Source organism: Erythrolamprus reginae, chromosome 3, assembly GCF_031021105.1.
Source record: "Erythrolamprus reginae isolate rEryReg1 chromosome 3, rEryReg1.hap1, whole genome shotgun sequence".
Taxonomy (NCBI): Eukaryota; Metazoa; Chordata; class Lepidosauria; order Squamata; family Dipsadidae; genus Erythrolamprus; species Erythrolamprus reginae.
The window spans coordinates 95,994,142-96,019,010 of record NC_091952.1 but is presented as its reverse complement, the minus strand read 5'-3'; positions in this window follow the sequence as shown (position 1 = coordinate 96,019,010).

The window sequence follows — 24,869 nt, the reverse complement described above, 5'->3', positions numbered from 1 at the left end:
GTTTTGTTTATTTTTATACATACCTGTTGTATGCTTTATACATGCTCCTTTTATGTACAGTAACTCAACATACATTTTATATTTTCTTTCATCCTCATCTTGTCTTCCTCTGAGATGGATACTGTCTTTGGTTCTTTGCTACCTTCTGTGCCTATCTGCTAATCATACCCTACTCACAACTTTAACTTTGGAGGAAACTGCTTATTGTAGAATTATGTCTTGAATAATCTGACAAATACTGTCCATTCAGCATAAGCATAATATTTGCTCTAGATATCATATGTAATAGGATTGCAGAGAATAAAAATGAAGCTCATTACACTCCTCCAGTTGTTAGCTGTAAAAGTTAATAAGGAATTAAGATTTTATAACATGTTTTATTTTTTAATAATTAACACATGGAGATATAAGAAAAAGGCTATAATTATAATAATGGTTGTTGTACCTGGACATTTTGCTGAGGCAAGCGCATACAAAGAACTCTACTTTGTCTTGCGGCAAAGCTGTGAACTACTTAGTGTAATGTGCTGCTGGCTCATTTTGTAAGTAATAACGAAGTATTTATAAATAGAAATCTGAAATAAAATGCTACCATATGCTGCAAGCAGTAATCAGGTGCTTGCCCTTGGTAGAGTAAAATGCCTGTAGAGTTTCAACTCCCACTTGATCATTGTTAAAAGAAGAATATATTCATGTACTATGTTATCAAGGACCTGAATTTTTAGCCCTTGGTGGTGAAAGAGACAAAGACATTAGTTACACAATTAAAAGCTGCTTTAGAGTTCTCCCAAACTATGAAACTTCATTCAGATTTGGTATCTGTGAATTATTTATCCCCACTTAATTTTTAATAAATGTCCACACACACTGTATTAGAATTCCACTTTTGAGAGAGACACATGGTTTCTATTCCAGGATTATATGCAATTATTTCCCAATTATGGAGTACCCTAGGCCTTGAATATTATTCACATGAGTTCTTATATTTTTGCTTTAAACAAAATGAGCATATATGATGCTGTGATTTTCAAGCGACAAAGCAATAACATTTAATTTTGGAAAACAAATGTTTGTCTTCTCGGATGGTCTGCACAGACATGATCCCCTCAAAGTGGAAATGGTGTTGATTGGTCTGTAAAAAAAGGCATCAAAAACTCACCCACAAAATGTGCAGCATAAAAGGGAAAAAAACTTTTAAAGGAAGAGTAGAAGATGTCTCCCCCCTCTCCAGGGAAGACAAGCTCTCTGCAAGTGTTATTTCTCTCATTCAGAAATGGGATCAACTGTAGCTTTTCCTAAAGGCTTTCATAGCATGATCCCATCCCAAACCCATCACAGATGTAATATAAAGCCCATCTTCATGACTTTGACACAATGATGGCTAGATGATTGCCTAGTGACTTCCACTTGGTTTTTGTCCTCCTGACTAAGGGAGGGCTGAACAGAGGTGTCAAACTCACAGCCCGTGGGCTGGAGCCCATGCCTGGTTTACCGATAATTACAATATGTTACGAGATGCTACTATGATGATGTGAGTTTGACACCTCTGTATTAGATAAACATCTCTGCATCTCAAGGGCAAAATCTAAATGGGAAATTGCATTATTGCTTGTCATAACGAGAGGCTTATCAATAATTATGATATCAGTAACAACTGAACCTCCAAATTCAGCGCCAGCATATCCAATAGCTAAGTACCAATTTTGGGGAATATATACAGACGTGTGTAGCCCTTTCGTGCCTTTCTCCTTGGTTCCTTCCTTGGTTCCTTGGTTCGTTCATTAATTTGTTCGTTCCTTCCTTCCCTCCCTCCCTCCCCCTCCCTTCTTTCTTTCCTCCCTCCCTCTCTCCCTCCTGCCCTCCTTGCTTCCTTCCTTCTTTCCTTCTCTCCTCTCTCCCTCCCTCCCTTCTCTCTCTCTCTCTCTCCCTCCCTTCTCTCTCTCTCTCTCTTTCTCTCCCTCCCTCTCTCTTTCCAAAGCATTGCCCTCTGGTTTTGATTGAGCAGAATTCCATTTATGCTCTTGTGCTCATGTGACAACATCTCCATTGCATTCAGAGAATAACGTTCCAAGACAAATGTGTAACTGGCTTTGCATTTAAGCTTTATTGGGTATTAAACATCCTAATTTCACTATCCCTTATGTTGGCCTTTCGTTTCCATGAGGACTATATAAATCTATCCCAGAAACCAGAGTTGGTTCATAGAGCTGCCTATTGTCCGTTCTTGGTATAAACTGTTCAGGTGCAACTAAATCTAATTTCATAGGATGAGGCTGAATAACTAACTTAATTGGAATCCCTCTCTCTGCACGTGTAGTCTCTCTGGTCATGTAATTTCTGAATGCTCGTATATACATGGTCTTAAGCATAAACCTGAGCAGTAAGTATTAAAAATATAGCGAAGCTAAAAGGCTAGAAGTAAATACAGTATATTTGGTTGGGTTAGAATTTAGAACTTCATTGGATTTCTCTTGTTTTTGTTAGCCAAGATTCTGCATGACTTCAATTTTGTCTATCTTCTTAAAAGAAAAATGAATGATTGGAGAATTTAATGGAGAAATACCAAAAGGAGAAGGAGGGGGGAAACCAAGAAATTACTGTATTTTCCCAGAAATAATGAGACAAAGCAACCATCCAGAACTTTTTTTGGCTACGGAAACTAGTCAGAGTGGTGCAAGTCATAAGAAATGGCAGCAGAATAAAATCAATAAGACATATTTACACAACTCAGAGTAGTTCAGAGATTAATAGCCTTTCAAGTTGATTTGATATGTTTCCAGTAATATAATTTTAGGTGATGTTTATTAGGACTGCTGTAGCTATTCATTGCCCTTTGGTATAGGAAACACACTCATGTGTAAGTTCAAGCAACATTCTGAGCTCAACAAAATATTTAAATTGATGGGGGAAAATTCTGGTCAAGATTATTTAAATGAAAGATATAAGATTTGTTTTTAATCACAAGAAAGCAAGTATGCTACAAAGCAAATACTAGCCCCAAGCATAATCTTATTTTCCAAGAATACAACCTTATAATATTGAAATAACAAGTGATATTATATTTTCACCAACATTTAAAAAAAAACATTTACATTGTATGCCGGAGGCTAGTGAACAGTGTTTTGGAAGCCTAAAAATAATTTCACTTTTAGCTTTATAGAAAGAGGGTGTATGGCTATGTTGGCTATGTTCATCAAAATTATTAAAGTATCAACAAAATGATCACAAACTGTGTTCTGTCTGGGTCCCTCCAGAAGCCAACACCAACCAAAAAGAGAATCCAGACACACTGGTAAAAAGCAAAGGCAATTTATATAATTCAAGGCAAACACAGGTAACAGAAACTGTTCTTACAGTCAGGAACACGCTGGAACCTCACAGAGGTTTCACGAAGGCCATGAAATAAAACAGGATTCTTGCTGTCAAAAACAACGCTGGAGATAACAAAAACCCATGCCTCCCCAAGTCTTCCAGACTTCTAGGCCACAAGCCATGATCAGAGACGCTGAGAAGCAAAGCAGGGTCACAGAACTTCCAGTTGATAATGCTCCACAAGGCTGCAAGGGCAGGCCTGCCTTTTAAACCCTGCTGAGGAGAACCACACCCAAAACCAGCTGTTGCCAATTCAATGATGCAAATACCTTTCTAATTGGTCCCGTCTCTGAGCTGCACGTCGCTGTCTCATGTCAATTATAGCCTGTGCTTCTTCATCCAATGAGTCCAGGCTACTAGCTGGGGAGAGCCCCCCCCCCGGGGCTCTCAGGCTGCTCTCCCTCCTCCTCTTCCTGACTTTCCTGTCCCCCATCTGCCTGGTCCTCCCCCTCCTGTTCACTGTCCTCCTCCTCTGGGCATGGATCCAGCAGAGATGCAGCCAGTCCCTGAGGAGCCTCAGGCTGAATCACAACAAACTGTACCCATCAGTCTAACAAATTGGGCTTTACAGATTGCTGTGTATATGCTATGTGGAAGGGATTAACCCAGTGACTCTCAACCTTTCTAATGCCATGACCCCTTAATACAGTTCCTCATCTTGTGGTGATCCCCAACCATAAGTCTATCACCAATTCTCCCAACAGAGCTTTAAGCTGATTGGCAGAAAGTTCAGAGGGACATCCCCACTGTAAATGCTTGATTGGTCGGATTGTAAAAATATGTTTCAAGGTGCTAGAATAGAAGCTTTAACTCCTAACACCATGGGAAATTTATCTTTTCCCACGATCTTAGGCGACCCTTGTGAAACAGTTGTTTGACCTCCAAAGGGGTTCCCCCCAGGTTGAGAACCATTGGATTAACCTTTATTTTCCTTCATGCAAAAGAAAAAAAATGTTCTGTCACCTTTTCCAGTAGACTACACAAACAAAAAAGTATGTGTGTGTGTGTGTGGGGGGGGTTGACTGCTCTTTATAATGGAAATGCTGGGTAACTAGCCATGTTAGAATTGCCTATCTAGTTGTCTTCCAATCACCATTGAAAAGTCCTCTTCTGCTTGTATTCTGTTGGATAGCTCTTCTACTTCAAACTCTTTATTCTATTAACTGAGATGAAAAATAGATAGGAAACAGGCATTCCATTTTTCTTAAACATTCTGTTTCTGATTTTAAAATGTAATAGAATAATTTTTAGAATAAAATGTAAGAGATAGAAGCGGGAAACCAAGAATCTGCAGATGTTTTAATACTCCTGTTGCCACACTACAGATTCCAGCGCTACATGTGAATGTCATCTCATAGTCAAGCTTCATTCTCATTCTGCATTGCCAAATGAATAAATTCTTAAGTCAATTGGATGCTATAGCAAATGTTCAAAAAGTGCTCTTGAAACCAACAAAATATATCCTTACATCAAGCTACACATGTACCAACACTGCATATCCAGACTTCATCCAATGCATACTGTGTTAAAAACTTTTCAAGAACATAGTTATGTTCCCTCCAAAGAGAAGGACATAGGTATTATCTTTATTCTGGAAGTCAATTGCCAATCCAATCACTTGACCAAGAGAACTTCTTTCAAAAGCCAGAAAGCATCAACTCTATCAACAAACAATGTTTCACAAATTTTCAATTTTTTAAAAATTGCAAAATGATATGTGCCATTTCTTAATGAATTCCATATGCTGAATTCAAATATAATAATGAAATTTGTTAGTTGGCTCTAGTTTTCATGCAATGGATATTTTACATTTTTCAACAACAGGTAATAGGCAAATAATGCACCAAAACGTAATACGTATATATAAACCTTTACATTTTTTATTAAAATTAACTGAATTATACTTGCAACAGTGAATACATTAAATAATCTATTGTATATGCTTATTAAGAAAAACTAAATTAGTAAACAAATTTAAAATGTTCAAAAGTTTAAATTTCTCATTAATCTTGCCTTCAGTTTGTGTCCCCGTTGCTTCTCTTGACTTTTCTTTTTATTTCAAGGAAAGGATTGTTTCTTACAATTGTCCAACAGTAGTCTGCAAACATTGATGGGCTCCATTTACCTTGATATTTTTTTCCTTAGCTGCAGCATCTTGATGGACGCGCTTGCCATGCTTGTCACTCATTGCTCCACAATTTGATGGAAAGAAATTCAGATGAGAGTGTAGAAAATGAATTTGTAAGGACATGTTACAACCAAGATTTTTGTAGGCCTGGATGAGTTTGCCTGGTAGCTGCAAACCACCACTTCCTTGTAGCTTGCTGCTTTATTGTCCCCAAGAAAATTTGATGTCACTGACATAATGCTATCCATGCAGTCTTTTCCTTTCCACGCAACAGAGAAAGAAGCTCATCATCATTAATAAGTTCACCAATCTGTGGGCCAACAAAAATTCCTTCATTCATTTTTGTAGCACTAAGTGGTGGAAATTTACATGAAAGCTGCTTTATTCCTGTCCACTGCCTTCACAACGTTTTTCATTAATCCCAACTTGATGTGTAATGGAGATAGTAAAATCTCATTGCTGTCTACAAGTGCTGGATATTTTACATTTTTATTACGATTTGGCCACATGGGAAAGAAAACTGGACAGCTTCCTCACACATCTCAACAGCCTACACCCCAAAATACAATTCACCATGGAAATAGAAACCAACAACCAACTTCCCTTCCTGGATGTCCTAATCTACAAAAAACCCAATGGCTCCCTAGGACACACCATCTACCCGAAGAAGACACACACCAACCGCTATTTGAACGCAAAATCCCACCACCACCCTGCACAGATCAATTCTGTAGCCAAGACCCTCATCTCCAGAACCAAACAGCTAGCCAACAAAGACCACCTGGAAACTGAATTACACAGCCTCACAAATGTATTAATTTCCAATGGATTCCAAAGAGAGGCAATCACCAACCTAATCCAAAAAGAGACCCCCCCCAAGAACCAAGACACAGAACAGGACAACGGCATCGCCCTCCTCCCTTACATCAAAGGCACCACACAGAAATTCAGCAAAATTCTCTGCAAACACAACATCAAGACAGCCTTTGGTACAGATAAAAAAAATAGCCAACATCCTAAGAAACCCCAAAGACAATATCCAGCTAGAAAACCAGGGAGTTTATCAAATACCATGTAAAATCTGCCCAGTCACATATATTGGACAAACTAACAGGAGAGTAAATGCACGTATTGCACAACATAAGAATGCATTAAGAAAAAAAGAAAAAACTTCCTCCCTTTTCCAACACTTCAAAACTATAGGACATGAAATTGATTTTGACAGAACTAAATTAATTTCCATAACAGAACACTACAGCAAAAGAATAATAATGGAAGCCATCGAGATAGAAAAACATCCCCAAAATATGAACAAGCGTGATGATACCTCCCACCTACCAGACATATCGAAATCAACCTTCATTAACAAATGTATCCCAGCCATACAAACTGAAACCAGACTCAGAACACACATTGCAAAACAACTAAGTAGCCTGCGAGCTCCAACTACTCAGGATATCACCCCCAATCCACAAACATCAACTAATCAGCATACCTCAGTTACATCAACGACCCAGGTGTTATCCCACTGACTCACCAGGAAGTCTCAACACAGCACGCAGCTGCTGAGCCATCAAACCACACCCACCCAGCAGTATTTATAGAGGGAAGGCAGCTCAGGTCTCGCTGTGTTCACCCTAGAACAAGGACAGAAGCACCAGCTTGAAGATGACGAGTGGGACCTCGTCGAAATGTCACCAGAAATTTCTGAATCCTACATGGGAAGAAACCTGAATATACCACGATTTCACACAGCCAATGTCAGAAAAGAAAATTATATTTGGAGCGCTATTGTAATGACTGATATAGAATAGAATAGAATTCTTTATTACCCAAGTGTGATTGGACACACAAGGAATTTGTCTTGGTGCATATGCTCTCAGTGTACATAAAAGAAAGCATAGATTTGTCAGGAATCATGTGGTACAACACTTAATGACTGTCACAGGGGTCAAATAAGCAATGAAGAAACAATCGATTCAGTGGTTTCTTTTCTTTTCTTTCTTTTAGAGATGAGGAAGATTAGAACAACTGCAAGTAAATCTGAGTTGCAACATGGGTGTGAAATCCTACATGTTGTTATGTAGTCTTGTCGCACGTTGTTCTTTCTTTCATTAAATATTTTCTTAGATTCTTCTTTTTTGCCTTTTGTGATACACACACACACACACACACACATATATCACCTGTAATTTCCATGGCAAGAAAATGAAGTTTGACATTAAAGAGATTTTAATGAAATTCTGCACCATCCTTGAAAACTTCAATCAAGGCAAGATTATTCAACCAGTTTTGCAAATCCTTAAAGCTGCTGTTTCTTTCTTTTCTTGGCCTCACTCTTCCCTACTGCTGATTGGAAGGAGAATTAGAACAGACAAAAGAAAGCACTTCTTCACATAGCATGTAATTAACCTTGGAATTCATTACCACAACACACGGGTGATCACCACTCGCTTGGATGGCTTTAAAAGGAGCTTGCAGGAGCTTATGGAGAACAGATCTATCAAGGTCTTCCAGTTTCAAGACTATATCACTTTCAGATTTGGGTTATGTTGTCTCTGGGTTGGGTTGCCCTCCTACCCCCCAAATCACCCTTGGGCAATAAAGAATTCTATTCTATCCTATCCTATCCTATCCTTTGCTAATAAGTGGATGTCGTTTATTTCAACCTGAATTTTGATAATGGTAGAGGAATCAACCAAATTTAGTATTAAAGGCTTGCTCTGAATGTGATGGTTATATTTAACGACAATAAATATATTGTTTTTGGTTAGATGATGATGATGATGTTACCTATTGGTGATTCTATGGGCTAGCTGTCTCCACATCTTCTGATCTTGCACTATTTCTTTGAATTTTTCTATGCTCTGGGTGGGGTCAGCTTTGATGATGTCTAGACACTGTATTCTTTGACAACGTAGTTTCCTTTTACCACTAACTCTTCCAAAATAGAACTAATGTTGTATGGAAGAACAAGAGGATTTGGGATACATGCTGTAGGTAAGGAACTGTTGAGCAAAAATGGAGGATTTTGCATGAGGGGAGGCAAAAAATTATGCAAAGAAAGAAATACTGTACAATGGAGACTGAGGACACTGAGGCTGGAATCTTGATTATTAATACAAAAATGTTATGTAGGTAGACAAAGAAGTTTTGAATTTCTCATGCTGATTTGTAATGAATAACTAAATCTAATGAAGCCAGAGTAATAACTTTGATACCAACATTTACCTGTGTAAGATTTACCTTTCAAATGTGGTAATAGTATATATTTTATATACTCTCTTATATCTGTTTCTGAATCCCAATTTTCATTTTTTATTTGACATACGCAAGACTGTAGAAGTTTACCTTCTATGTTATGCATTTTATGGGACTCAGCACTGGCAAGTTTCAAGACTTATGCTTCACATTTTTCCTTCAGCAAGTCATGTAAAGCTAAGCTTCTGGACATAAGACTATAATAATCTACTGCAGGAGTTGAAATCAAAGATAGAAATTCATACCCATGTCTGCACGCATGGTGGTTCCAGCAGAATAGGCAAAACAATGCTTTTGACACTCAAAAATAATGCACCTCAAACTTTGAAAGCAGGGTAATGCAATAATTCTCACACTGTTTTCTATGTCAGAAGCCATAAGATGAAACTCAAAACAAATCGAAACAAAGTCTTGATATTTGATATTCATTGGAAGTATAGGTTCTTGTTGGTGTGAACTTCACCTCCAAATATTCCATGAATCCTTAAAGCGCATCCACAAGAATCTGTGCTCTAATAATGTTTTTACCCCAAAATAAGAGCCTTCTTATAGATATTTTGAACCCTGAAATAAGCGCTTGGCCTTATTTTTGGGGAGATCTTACCTTCTTACCTGATTTTCAGCTCTATCTCCCTAACCCTAACCAGCGAAAATGGTAGAGATTGTCTGTGCATGAGGTTAAATATTTTCAGGGAGGGCTTATTTTCAGAGGAGGACTTATTTTTGGGGAATGATTTATTTTTCGAAGAGGGCTTATTTTCGAGGGATTTTTTTTTCAGGGAAACATGGTAGTTCTTGTGCTTCTATTTGCCTTCCTGCTGAGTTGGAGACATTCCACAGATTTTATTTGTGCCATTGCTTCATCAAATCCTAAAATGGAATCATTCTAAATTTTGACCAGTATTCAAATAGATCCCATAACGATTTTAGCTTTAGGTCTCTGACATAATGATTTAAAAACCCACTTGCTTCACTTAATTCTTTTGTTTTTCAGAACACCCAAGTCACCATTTGTCATCCCCATTACTATCGTACCTTTGTGCAGTTCGCTTTGCCATTTGTCATTGCTTTTTACTTTTCTAAAAGAGGTTTATGGATGTGAGAAGAACAATGGAAATACATGCAAAGTATGGCCAGTCATGATGATGAGAATATTTTAATATAAAGGCAATGAGGGAAAGTATTTTTTAAAAAATATTTCATACTGATTGAATAATCTTCCCATTGTTTGTTTAGGACAACTTTTCCATTTTTAAAAAAACTTGTTGTCTAGTTGTCTTGACTGAAAAAGAATTGGGGAACTTTCTGTATGGTGTCTGGAGATCTCAGTCATCTAATCATAGTTGTCTAAAAGGTCCTTTCTCCCCCTATATGGTGATTTTGCTCCTCACCTGTTTAGTAGCAAGTTTTTGAAAAATGTACTAAGATAAATTTCTCTAATCTCTGTTTCTTTGCTTTTCTTCATCCTGCATTTTTGGTTTTCTCTTTTCTTGCTACCAGAATGCCTCTTGTAACCTGTGCCTTCTAACTCCAAATGCTTCATTTGGTAATGGATCGCCATATTCTTTGTTTTACTAGCAAATGCACCTTTGCTAGGGTTCAAAGTGGACAGCTCATTTGAATGGGGTTCACAGGCTTTGTTCAGGCAATATCTGTGGGGGGCTAGGATGAATAATAAACACTTAAGGCTTCTCAGTGTATTTATCAATAGCTTTGAAAATAAATCCTCCTTTATCGCCATTTCCAGAATAGTTTCAATTGTACAAATGTTCACAAATATATATGCACAAACGTTGCAACATTGTAGGTGGTGGATTCAAAAGCATGAAAAGATGCTTGTTAATTCATAGAAACGCTGGAAATTTGGGGGGGCAGTATCCCAGTGAGTGGTCACCTTGAAGCGTAAAGACTTTAAAAAAAAAATGATTGGCTGGTATTCTCTGCATTCAGCAATAATTGTTTGAAGATGTTTCCTGAGAGCCCTAGATTTGCAAGGGTATAGTATGAACCTTTTTAGATTTGCAGATCACTCAGGGAAATTGTAGCTTATTTTTAAACTGCACTGCACATGACTGGCCAGTGAAAAAACTTTGTGATGTGTCTGAATCACCTTGTTAAAAAGGAAGCACACCAATTTTGGACTCTCTTTTTTTTTCTGGAAAGAAAAAATAGGGAATAGGGATTGAAGCATTGAGATTTTTGAGAATGCATATCAGTTCCAAAATGCCCATCTACTTTTTTTGTTGACAGATTACTTTATTGTGTTAGAAATGTACTTAGCGAAAGTGAGGCTAAATCTAAGAATGGAGCAATTAATCCATTCCTTATCTACATTAGATTTTTGTGTGTTCATTCATATTAAAAAAAGGAATAGTTGCTTATAAATATTGAAACAATACTTTTAAGCTCTATTTCACTTTGACTCCCCCCAATAAAGTGATAATAGGATATAATCAACAAAAATTAAAGGTTGGCAGTTACTAAGTAAACATTAACAGAGTATTTTCAAATGACTTTGCCAAACTGGTGGACATTTTAATTTATCATTCTTAACCTATTTCCATCCTGGCTTGTTATTAATCTGAATATTAACTCTTTTTTTTCTTATATGAAGTTACTTTGGGAAATATCATAGCCATGATTCAAATTTAACTGAAGTGAAACAGTTTTCCTTGTTTTTTTCCCCCTGCCAGAAGGTTGGATCTTTAATTGAAAACAAATTTTCAGCAGAATTTGTAATATGTGCAAACATTGGGCACATATGTACAGTTTTGTTTACATTAGTGTAAGAGGGATGAAAGAATCTTTTTAAGCTATAATAAAGTATCAATCAGACAAGTGCATTTTATTTCTCACACTGTTCTGAATTCAGTTGAAAATAGCATCTATAGGATTCAGTTAATCAAACATTATGTTTTCTTCATGGTAGCTGCATCCAAGGATAACCAACACTCTTTCTGCTATATATAAATCACCTTTGTGATCATATTGTAAGCAGCTTGATCTGCTTTGCTGATGATGTAAAACTATAGACAATTCTACTACCCTATAATTCTACTACCTAGATTATGTATCTGAATGGTCAAACAGTTGGCAACTCCAAATCTCTGTTAACAAATGCTCAGTCCTGTACATTGGCAATAAAAATCAGAATATCAAATACAAGCTGGATGGAAATGATCTAAAAGATGAATCACACCCTGTCAAGGACCTTGGTGTTCTCATTTCAAAAGATCTAAGCCCCAGAGCTCACTGTAATAACATTTCTAAACAGGCATTAAGAGTTGTCAACCTTATTTTATGAAGTTTTCTCTCTGGTAACATTATATTTTTAACTAGTGCATAGAAAACCATTGCTTGACCTATCCTTGAATACTGTTCACCTGCCTGGAACCTACACTGTATTTTCTACATTAATACATTAATAGAGAGGGTACAGATTATTTTACAAGAAAAGTACTCAACTCCTCTGCTCCCAATAAAATTCCTTATTCTTGTAGACTTGAAATTTTTGACCTATGTCATCTAGGTTCCAACCTAAGATTAGTTTACAAGATCATTTACCTTAATGTCCTACCTGTTAACAACTACTTTAATTTCAACCTCAATAACACTAGGGCTATCAATAAATACAAACTAAATGTATTCTGCTCTAATCTTGATTGCAGAAAATATGACTTCTGCCATAGAGTAATAAATGTCTGGAACACTTTACCTGATCCAGTTGTTAGTTTCTCTAACCCCCATACCTTTTACCTTAAACTGTCTACCGCGGACCTTACACATTTCTTAAGAGGTCCCTAAGGGGCATGCATAAGTGCACCAGTGTGTTACCGTTGCTTCTTTATGTCCATTTATTTGTGCCATTTTTTTCATGTGTCCTGTTTCCTTGCAAATGTTAAGAAATAAAACAAACAAACAAACAAACCAAACTTATGGTTGGCTGAAAGGAGAGTTTTAGGAGAATGCAACACTAGAGATAAACTTAAATACACTAGAGATAAACTTTGAAGAGGCTTTCGGAGATTTGAGTTGATCCTTCTTTGGTACAATTGGAGTTTATCAAACAATGTCACTGAGCCTATTTAGGATAGCTGTAAACTTGCTAGCTCTAGCAAATCTGTATCTTCTAAAGCTAAGGAAATACAGTGCTTGTAGAAAATTTGATTGATGAAAAAAAACAAAAAAACCCCACAAATACGAATAATGATAATATATTTACTCTGAATTCAGTCCTGGCATTATTTAAGTATGGATGTGAAAGTATTTATTTTTCATTCCAGAATATTAGTTTATATTATTAACATCTTAGTCAATGCCTGTTTATCACTTATGGGCTCTGATTAAATCCTCAGTGCCTCTTCTCTATGTACTTTATGTTAAAATGGTGATTTCAGGAGAAAGTTGTAGAAAGCTTACAAGCTGATTCTTGAGAAAGATAAAGAGTCAAATACAACAATAATTGGCAAATGGTCTGATTGAAGGTGATAGAAATTAATCTTCTTTATTTGGAAACACTCAGCTGTATTTCAGAAATAGTTCCCCTCCCCATTGCATTTAATCAGGTGAAATACAGTTATATATTGGTGTTACCTTTGGCAAGATCAGCTGACGTCATTCTTCAGTAATCCTTCTTTCCTTCCTTCCTTCCTTCCTTCCTTCCTTCCTTCCTTCCCTCAGCTTCACAATAAAGGCATAAATTAAATGTTGCTATGACCGCTTTTCAAAGAAAGGAAAAGAAATAGCATTTAGACTTATTGTTTCATAGCACTTTACAGCACTCTCTAAATCAGGAGTGTCAAACTCAAGGCCTGAGGCCACATCTGTCTCCAGGGATGCTTAGATATGGCTTGTGGGGCAGCCCTGGAAACAGCAAAGGACTGGCACACAGTGCCTCTGCCAGTGAAAACTGAGCCCAGGAGGCCATGGGTGCCCCACCAGAGCTCTGTTTTTGCTGGCAGAGGATTGCAGGAAGCCATTGGAGCCAAAAATAGAGCTCACAAGGGCCATGGGAGGCCCTCCTGAGCTCTGTTCTTTTCTGGCAGAGGGTTGCAGGAAGCTTGGACTACCACATGAGCTGACCATGAGCTGACCATGCCTGCCCTGGTGCCCCCCTGGTTCCCTCTGCACAACCTTGATGCAGCCCGCAATGAAATCGATTTTGATACCCCTTGCTCTAAACAGTTTATAGAGTTTGCATATTGCTTGCAACAATGTGGGTCCTCATTTTACTGACCTTGGAGGGCTGAATGAATCTTGAGTTGATCTAGGTTAAATTCCTGACAACTAGCAGAGTCAGCTTTCAATACTGCATTCTCACCACTGTATTACCATATTTATGGTTCCTACAATATATATACCGGTATATATTGTCTTGATAGATCAAATAAGCTCAGTATTCTTTGCAATCCATTTGCAAGCCAGAAAACCTTTTAACATTGATGCATGAACTTCAGGTTCAACAATGCCTCTGGGTAGAACATGAAGTCTTAGGTCATTTTGTAGAAACATCAATGTTTATCTATGTTTCTATCAATTCATGCAGGCTGGAAAGTTTAGGAACTTTGGGCAAACTTTGGTTAAGTAGCAAGCCAAAGAATAAGCCTAATCAACAAGTAAATGATGAATTTTTTATAGACTCAAGACGATCGTTATTGTAATGGACATTAAAAGACACATGCATTTGTCAACCTATTAAAATCAATGTTATTATCCAAATGGATTTACAAACATTAAATACATCTTCCCATAAAGCATAAATAATGTAGTCCTATTTTGATCTTACTGAAGGTTCCCATGCAAGAGAATACATATTAATAATGTTTTTGGCTGACAGCCATACAAGTCTGAAAGGAGTAGTCATGTTTATCAACACTGAGACTGGCTTCCTTTTAGATGTTGCATATCAAATTAAATTTGTTCATATTTGTATGCTCATTTGAGCTTTTGACTGAGCTAGGAATAAAAAGGGACATACTGTATGTAGGAAATGGAAGTGGGCTGTAATCAGCAAGGAGATATATCATCAAAAAGCTAATATCTGCAGAAAGAAAATTTGAGATACTAAAGTGCATAATGAAATTAGGCTTGGGACGGAAGCTAGAAACAACAACATCAATAACAACAGAGCCTTTTCAGAGCTACATCAGTAAGAAAAAAAAGGGAAAGTATTATATTCTTTTCTATGAGATTCCTATAGCACAGAGCAAGTGACAAACTTCAACAGAACTTTTTAACAATATTTTTCTTTGGTTCTAGTCTCAGAGAAAAATTAAAATAGTTCAGACCAGAATAATTGGCCAAACTAAGTAAAGATGTGATGAGGGAGAATCACAGCTAACATGGAAGCTTCTCTTAAAGCTTTGGTTAGAGAATATTCAACGCTTCCACAAGGCATTAAAGACATTCCTCTTTGATTCAGCAGATTGAAACATCCTTGTTCTGGGGATCAGGAAGAGTGGGAAGACATTGGAGAGGTTGGGAAGGCTTTTAACAAGTTTTGTCGTTTCATTAGTTGTGTTTTAGCTAAGTGTGTGTATTGCCTACTGTCTGTCTTTGCCAGTTGTATATGGCTTGCTGTTATGCCCTTTGTTAAAAGGGCATTATAAATAAATGTTTACTATTATTATTATTATTATTATTATTATTATTATTATTATTATTATTATTATTATCATCATCATCATCGTCATCATTATCATATAAATTGAAGCCTTTAGGAACATATCACAATCACATTTAACAATCTTGAAAGAGTTGCAAGGTGTCACCCAAGTGACCCATTCAATGACATTTACAAAATTGTGAAGGACAGGTATAGTATCAGAGGACTAAAGTTACTGTATTTTTCAGAGTATAAGATGCACATTTTACTTCCTAAAAGAGGCTGAAAATTTGTGTGCATCTTATTCTCTCAATGAAGCTTTTACAAAGCTTTCCCCCCCCCCACTTCTAATGAGGTGCTAAAGATCTTCCTGGCTTCCTACTCCCCCCAAAGTAGTTTTTTTCCAGCCCTAAGTCTTTGCAAGCTTGCTTTCAATTCTACTCTCTACTGAAGATTTTTTTCAGACCTAATTGGGGGATAAAATAATGTGCTGAAGTTGAACAGACTAAGGAAGTGAGTCAGATGAATACCTGGTAGGTAGATTTATTTCTGTATTTTCCTCCTCCAAAACTAATGTGCATCTTATACTCTGGTACATCTTATACTCCGAAAAATATGGTAACCTTGTTTTCAAAGGAGTTAAAAAAAGACTTATAAGTTACAATAAAATGATTAGTTTGATGCCAACCTGAACAAAAATATGCAACAGATTATTAAGCATGTGTCCACAAACCTTTAGAAAAGGATGCATTATTTTGCAGGTGCCAGAAGAGTTTTCTAAGAAAAAAAATCTTATCGGACTGTTCAAACAAATTTATTTTCTGACAGAAAAGTGTAGTATGATATATATTTTATTTGTTTATTTATCATATTTGGAGACCGCCCATCTCTCTTATAGAATGACTCTAGGCAGAGTTCAAATAGGCATAAATATTAAAATATATATATATCGTTATAACGCATGATTGTGTGCTCTTAAGTGTGAATAATTTTTTAGCTACTGTAACTTGGCCGATAATATAATATTTTTCTTGCAACCTAGGATGGTAAGAACAACATGTGTTTTTGCACATATAAATCCTGATCTATAGAATTATAAAAGAACTATGACTGTATGTTTGAGATTTTACAGGACAAGATATTCTTTCTCTCAGTATCATTCACTTTCTCTCTCTTGACCTTTTCCCTTAAATCCAATGTGTCTGAGTTAGAGAAGACAAGTTGTCCAGATATTTCTTTACTGCTTATACGTAGGTACACCTCTACACTCAAGCACAGAATTAATTACAATTCACTAAATTCTACTTCATGCCACAATCTAACAACAGCGATGTAAAGGGGCCTTCAGTAGAAACAAAACTGCTTTGTAAAATGTTTAACGTTTTCCCAATAGACCAGGGGTGTCAAACTCAATTTCACCTAGAGCCACATCAGGGTTGTGTTTGACCTGGGAGGGGGGGGATAGCAAGGGGGAGCATGGCCAACTTGACGTCACTCATTGAGGCCCCATTTGCTTACATGGCGGCCTCATGCAGCCCTCTGTCAGTGAAAATGGAGCCAGGAATGCATGTGGCCCTCCAGAGCTTTGCTTTCACTGGCAGAGGCATTGTGGGCTGGTCCTTTGTGTTTCCAAGGTAGGCCCATGGGCCAGATCTAAGCACTCTGTGAGCTGGATCCAGCCTATGGGCCTTGACTTTGACACACCTGCCCTAGTCCATTCATTTATATGTGACCCTGCAGATTACACCTTTTCTGAAGAATATAAACTGTTCTGATGTCAAGGAAAAAGAATCATGTACTTTTGGGACCAAACCAAGATCCATTTTGTTTGGGTGGGTCTTCAGTATATGCTTCTCTATTATCTCTTTTATAAACCATTTTATTCCCCATTTTTTTTACCAATTACATAAACATCCATACATATACCATATTATTAAAACATCCATATTTCTATCCAAAACATCATAAACATATATCCTCAGTTTGCTCCTTTTATTCTTTTATCTCCAGTCTACATTTCATACTACTCTCCTTCCTCTACCTCCCTCTCTTACCTTCGGAGAGGGGCGGCATACAAATCTAATAAACTATAACTATAACTACTTTCTTCCCCTCTCTACCTCTTTCTTCACTTCCCTCTTCTCTCTCTCATCTTCCTTCCTTTCTACTTTCTCTTTCTCCCTCTTATCCATCCCTGAATACATCTCAAAAATCCATTTCATCGTTAGCAGACTAGCAATCCGAGAACCCTAACTCCATTCCAATGTCGGAACTCTCTCTTAAACTTATAGTATAGTTACTGTTTTCCAAAGACATAATTAGAATGCTTTTTTAAAAATCCCATTATCCCTGTATTCAGTATATTACAATAGTTGAAGTGACCTATTAGTCAAATTCCTGGGGCTTTTACTTTGAAAGTTCTGCACCTTTCGGTTTATTGTGGCTAAATACAGACAGATAAGAGCACACACAAAAATTACATACAGACAGGGATATTGATTTTTCTCTTTAGAGGGTTCATCTTAAGTGATAAAGATACTAGCAATCACTTAAAAGATTTATATCTCATAATATCATGGATTCACACAAATCAGCTTAATAATTCTCACACAGAATTCCCATTAGATGATCTAACTTGACCCAAAAATTATAATAATATATTACAGTAGAAAAGGAATTAGATGGCACTAGCTTTGAAGGATGGCATCTTATGAAATATGGAACGAAGAGAGAATACGATTTCAGGCATCAAGTTGTCAAGGTCATATCCCTAATTTTTAATCTTGTGGCTATATTCTTATAGATATATTCTCTAAATACTTAACACCTTCTCATTTTACTCCAAGCTTGCTTGTCATTTGTTCAGTGTTACCATATCTGAAAAAAATGGTGCATAATTAAGCATCACACAATAGATACACAGTACGTAAGCCAGAACACTCTTATTTAAATATTCATGCATTAAATAGATACTTTCCTCAGGGTTTAATGAACCATACAAGACAAATATCATGGGAAAAATGGATATTTTTAGTTGAGGTTTTCTTTTATTCATTCCCAGCTCTCTTTCCTGAAACCAAGGAAAGATGCTATTCTATTGTTGCCGTTAAACATGGAAAAAAAGTGAACACATTGTATAACAATACATTCTTTGCATTCTTTATTTGGTGGAGTGAATTCTGTTGCTTCATTCCAACCTCCCACAGACTGAATCTGAGATCCTTTAGGGACTTTACGGTTGTGTACTGGAAACTATGTTACTGACCTCTTTTCTTTCATTTGCAAGGTTGTTCATTACAGTTCTATTTAAAATTGTTTCATTATAAATCTAAGGCAACTATAAAACAAATGAGGCAAATGTTAAGGCAAAATGATGGGGAGGCAATCTACATGCATGATTTCAGAATTCTTCATTTTAACCTTAAGATATACCGTATTTTTTATGTATAAGACACATCTTTTTCCTCCCTAAAAGAGGCTGATAATTAGGGTGCATCGTTATACTCTGAATGTAGCTTTTTTTCCTTTCAGCCCTAACTAGCTGCTAACGATCTTCCCAGCTCTTACCTTGCAGGTTCTTTCATTGTTTCTCTTTGTAAAGAATGTTTTCCAAGCCCTAAGTCTTGGCAGTTTTTTTTAAAATTACTCTAACTTGCTCTGAGTAAGTTTCTTTCTAGCCCTAACCAGATGCCAACAATGTTCCCAGCTTTTACTGGCTTGCAAGCTCTTTCATTGTTACTCTCTGCTAAGAATGTATTCCAAACTCTGTCTTTGTAGGAGGGGGTTCATTGCTTTACTTGCTCCAGATGTTTCTTTCCAACCCTAACCAGGTGCTATTAATGTACCCAAGCTCTTTCATTGTTACTCTCTGTGAAGAATGATTTCCAAGCCCTAAGTCTTGTCAGGGTTTTTTCATTAATCTAACTTGCTCTGAGTAAGTTCCTTTCCAGCCCTAACCAGGTGCTAACAATGTGCCCAGCTTTTACCAGCTTGAAAGCTCTTTCATTGTTACTTTCTGCCAAGAATGTATACCAAACCCTGTCTTTGTAGGGTTTTTAAAAATTGCTTTACTTGCTCCAGATGTTTCTTTCCAGCCTTAACCAGTTGCTAATGATGTTACCAGCTCTTACCTGCTTGCAAGCTGTTTTATTGTTACTCTCTGCAAAGAGGAATGTTTTCCAAGCCCTAAGTCTTTGCAGGGTTTTTCCATTACTCTACTTGCTCAGACTTTTTCTCTCCAGGTGCTTATGATGTTCCCAGCTCTTACTGGTTTGCAAGTCTCTCAGAATAAGTTTTAAGCCCTTAGCCAGAGGATAAAATAATGTCCTGAAGCTGACCAGACTAAGGACAGTAGCCAGATGAATACCTGGTAAGCAGATCCTTTTCCCTATTTTGCTCCCAAAAAATTAAGGTGTGTTTTATATTCCAGTGTGTTTTATACTCTGAAAAATACAGTAGTTAGATTGACCCTGTTCTAAGCATCCATTGCTCATTTCAGTATCAGACTATCTTCTATGCAAGTGATTATAACATGATGTATGCTGAGGCAATAGGTTAATCACATTTGAAATCTAAACATTATATTCTCCCCAATATGGCTTCATTATAAGAAAGATACTAAGTGATTTCCTCTGTTTTAAAAACTAATAATCCATTCAGTCTTTTGATAGTAACTCCCAGCCCTTTAGTTATTAATATTCAGTTCAGAAGGAAACAAACAAACAGATGTCTTTGATCCATTATGAATATATCCCTACTCAGAAACTCTTTACAGAAGGCAAAGATTTGACGAGGTTATGGATGTTAAGTTCTCACCTTTTCCAACATAGTCAGCCAATAGCCAACATAATCAGTTAATTATACTCCTGTGCCTCCTAACTCACATTTGGACAGGCAACCCTGAGTAAAACAAAAGCATTTATTCAATGGAGGCTTCCTGCCAGATGGAATATACTTTTCTCATTGTTGTGATGCCCTTATAATGTTGTGGGACATCTTGGGGTGAACAGGTTGTAGTTTTAGAAGCTGAAATTTTGCTATGGGCTGCTACCTACTGAATTCTGAATACTTTATCCAAAATACTGCAAGGCAACTGATAGGGCAAAATTGTTCTAGGTAAAAATTACAATTCACAACTAAGTCCCTTCTTCCCCAGTTCACAAAATATCCAAAATAGACTGTACAGTACTATTTATTTCCTTCCTGATAATTGGTCTTCATGAAAGGCAAAAATAAAAATGATCACAACTCTAAGGAGGAAAATCACCATTTAATTGAGAGAATGATTGTGGCATTCCAACTTGCCAAAAAAGAAAAGATGATCAGGAAACAATATTGCAGAAGAGACGGAGTAACGACTCGGACACAAGAGCTGGATTTAAACTTGGGTCATTTTTATTATAATAAATTTGCATAATTTATTAATTAAATTAGCATGAATTAGCATAAATTTGCATAATCAACATACTCAACTATGACCCGGAACCAAATGGACCTGCAGGGTCAAACAAATACTTCCGGGGCGGAAATGACGTATAAGGTCAACATTCCTGGGCAACTATGGGCGTAATCGATGCTGGTCCAGGTGAGGGACCTCTCCCTCACCTGAGACCCTGCCATACACTCGCATGAGGGGGGTCCCGCCGGCTCACCCCTACCCTGGGACTTCAATAGCGGGACCCAAAGACAGGTTCCCCCCAAGTGCGCAGGTAGCACCCACCATGGTCTTGGAGAGAACCTGTCAATCATCCCCAAAGATGCCCAAGGGAGAACGCGCAGTTGCTGAAACCACCCAGATTTCCGCCCCTAACCTGCCTACCCAATGACCAGAGGTAAGCCAATTAACCTAATTAAATGCAAACACCCCCTAACCGCACATCCATCTCCCCAGTGTGGAATGGGCGAAAAAACAACCTGGCCTAATGGGCGAAGCTGCAAAAAATTCCCATTCGGCCCCCGCAGGCGACCCCTAGGCACACTGCAAAATAGGGAAGGGCGGGTGGGTGTCTGCTCACGAAGCCAGGTCCGGGCGAAAAGGCTGTTTCCCGGCCTGCTGCCCCTTAAATAGGGCCAGCAGGCCCCGCCCAGACCTGACATCATGCCCAGCCACGTGGGCAGGGCATTCCCGGCCGAAATCTCGTCTCGCAAGATTTCGGCCGAAAACAAGATGGCGGCCGCCATCTGAAGGGTCCGAGTCTGCCCGGCCCTTCAGCAACATCGCCGTGGGGCCGGTAAGTCAGCCGGCGTTATTGCAGAAGAGACGGAGTAACGACTCGGACACAAGAGCTGGATTTAAACTTGGGTCATTTTTATTATAATAAATTTGCATAATTTATTAATTAAATTAGCATGAATTAGCATAAATTTGCATAATCAACATACTCAACTATGACCCGGAACCAAATGGACCTGCAGGGTCAAACAAATACTTCCGGGGCGGAAATGACGTATAAGGTCAACATTCCTGGGCAACTATGGGCGTAATCGATGCTGGTCCAGGTGAGGGACCTCTCCCTCACCTGAGACCCTGCCATACACTCGCATGAGGGGGGTCCCGCCGGCTCACCCCTACCCTGGGACTTCAATAGCGGGACCCAAAGACAGGTTCCCCCCAAGTGCGCAGGTAGCACCCACCATGGTCTTGGAGAGAACCTGTCAATCATCCCCAAAGATGCCCAAGGGAGAACGCGCAGTTGCTGAAACCACCCAGATTTCCGCCCCTAACCTGCCACGGAGCGGGGGTCAGATCTCTATCTTGGCCCCCCGACTCCCCCCTCTATCTGCGCCAGCTCACGCAGAGACCTCTGCAGGTCCTGTAAGAAAATGGCGTTCCCCTGTTCTGACAGGTGAACGCCATCGGCCCGGTAAAGCCACGGCCGATCTACAGTGATGAGGGGATGGGCAACTACAATCCCCCCTAATTCTTTGACAGTCTTTCCCACGGCCTTATTCACCCTACGTCTAACCCGGTGGATGGCCCTAAGGGAAATGGCGTCCCTCCAAACGATCCGTGGGAGGATCTCTGACCACACCACTTGCGTGGTGGGCCATACCGTGCGAAGCCGCCGCAGGTCTTCGCGCGCCTGGACGATCAACGGTAGACCGCCAAGCAGGCATAGGTCATTGCCACCGAGGTGCAAGACCAGCCATCTGGGTGCGGCTATGGGCTGCCGACCACCCAGTCCCATCTGGGCGCGACCCTGGGTAGCCGCCCGCCCAGCAGCGCCGGGTACCGCCCTGAGATGCTGCGTACCCAGCAGCGTCGGTAGGAGGCCCTCCCACCGCATACCCCTCCGGCCCATCCAAACAACATTGACCCACCGTCCCAACGACAGCTGGGTCCCGATGGCACTTCTGGCTGCTGAGCGGCCGGCCCAGAAGACCATGCTGTGGCCACACAGCAGCGCCGTCGGTTTCTGCCTGGACTGGGAACCTGGAAGAGGACACACACAGAGAGGTTACCTAGCCTAAACCCTGCCCCGGATCCTCAGCGGGCCTGACATAACCCAAATATGCCGCTGACCGCCAGCGGCCGATCTCCTGAATCCGTTGGGCCGGGAGACCAGAAAGTGCCGCGCTAGTGGCGGCGCCGATACGGAACGAATGCGTTCCATAGCCGGCGGGATCCATGCCTACCTGAGACATAGCCTTAGACACTATCGCCCAGAATTGATACCGGGTCAGGGGGGAACCATCCTGGTGTATAAAAAGGTACCCACGCCCTGACCCACGCAAGACACAAAATTGCTGCAAAGCAGCCACCGGGCAAACAGACTTATCGGTGGCTGCACTAAGTTCAAGTCTAACCCCTCTGTGTAACTGATCTGTCTTGGAGTGTCTCACCAAAAGAGAGACACCCCCCTGTCTAAAGGACAGATCAGCGAGCTGGAAGGCGCGGAGCGACAAGTCAGACTGCGAGGAGGCCATTGCCTCGCTGACCCTGAGGGCCCCGAAAAACATAACGCAAGTCGCTGCCCTGAACAGCCGAGCCTCGTAAGGAGAGGCGCACAGACTGCCAAATGTCTGATTAATCAGAGACAGCTGCTGAACCGTCAGGGCCCGACGAGCGTCAGCGGGAAACCCCTGTCGCTCCCGCACCCAACCCTCCAGCATCCTCCGGATGCGAAAATCACCCGTAAAATCACCAAACCCCCCCGCCTTGGACAGAAAGGCGAGGCCGGCTAACCTAGCCCTGATAGTCCTCACTGAAAGGCCACGCCCCTTCAGCAGGACACAGAATTCAGCTAGGTGCTCCACCGGGGCAGGCCAGCAATGGGGGTAACCCTTACCCAGCCTGAAATCCCCAAACTCCTTACCTGCACGCTGATAAGCTCGCAGGGTACTAGGAGCTACCGATAAGGCGATCGCCCTGGAGGCCTCGTCTCTCCAGCTCTCGAGAGCCCGCCCAGGCTCCACAGGTGGGCTGGAAACACCTCCGGCGACTCTCGGGCCCACGGGGCCAGGGTCCGAAACCTGGACAACTGACCACGGGACAAGGCGTCAGCCACCCCGTTATCTAAACCAGGGACGTGCCTAGCCAAAAACAAGGCGTTCAAAGACAAGGACCTGTGCACAAAATGGCGGACAAGCCGCATCACCCTGTCACTCTTAGAGGACAGGGCGTTCACAACATGGACAACCGCTAGATTGTCACACCAAAAATGCACAGTCTTATCCCTGAACTGCTCCCCCCAGAGCTCTAAGGCCACTATTAAGGGGAAAAGCTCCAAAAAGGTTAAGTCCTTAACCAACGAACAGGCACTCCATTCCGGAGGCCATGCCGACCAGCACCACTGGTCACCTAACACTACCCCAAAACCGCAAGTCCCTGCGGCGTCGGAACACAGCTGCAGCTCCGCTTCCAAAAGAAGCTCCTGCCGCCAAAACGACAACCCATTAAAACGTTCCAAAAACTCCCGCCACACGCAGAGGTCAGCCCTGACCCCTGCACATAAGCGGGTACGATGGTGGGGCAAACTCAGCCCCTTCATCGCATCATATAACCGGCGAGAAAAAGCCCTACCAGGCACCACTACCCGACAGGCAAAATTAAGAATCCCAGCCAACTCCTGGAGCTGCCGAAGAGTAACCTTCCTGCAGCCCAGGACCGCCTCAAGTTTGGACCTGATCTTAATCAACTTATCCAGGGGCAATCTGGAAGATTGCTCCACTGAATCCAATTCAATACCCAGGAAGGTAATCCTGGTGGCAGGGCCTTCGGTCTTCTCGGAGGCCAAAGGCACCCCCAATTGAGCACAAAGGGCTTCGAAGTCCCGCATCAAAGCAAAGCATTGCTCCGATTGCGCAGGCCCGGCCACCAAGAAATCATCAAGGTAATGAACGACAGACCCCAGGCCACTCCGCCTCCTGAGCACCCACTCGAGGAAGGTACTAAAGCTCTCAAAGAGGGAGCAGGAAATAGAGCAGCCCATCGGCAATGCCCTATCCACATAAAACCCACCTTCGAAATGGAAGCCCAGGAGCTCGAAGTCGCCTGGGTGAATG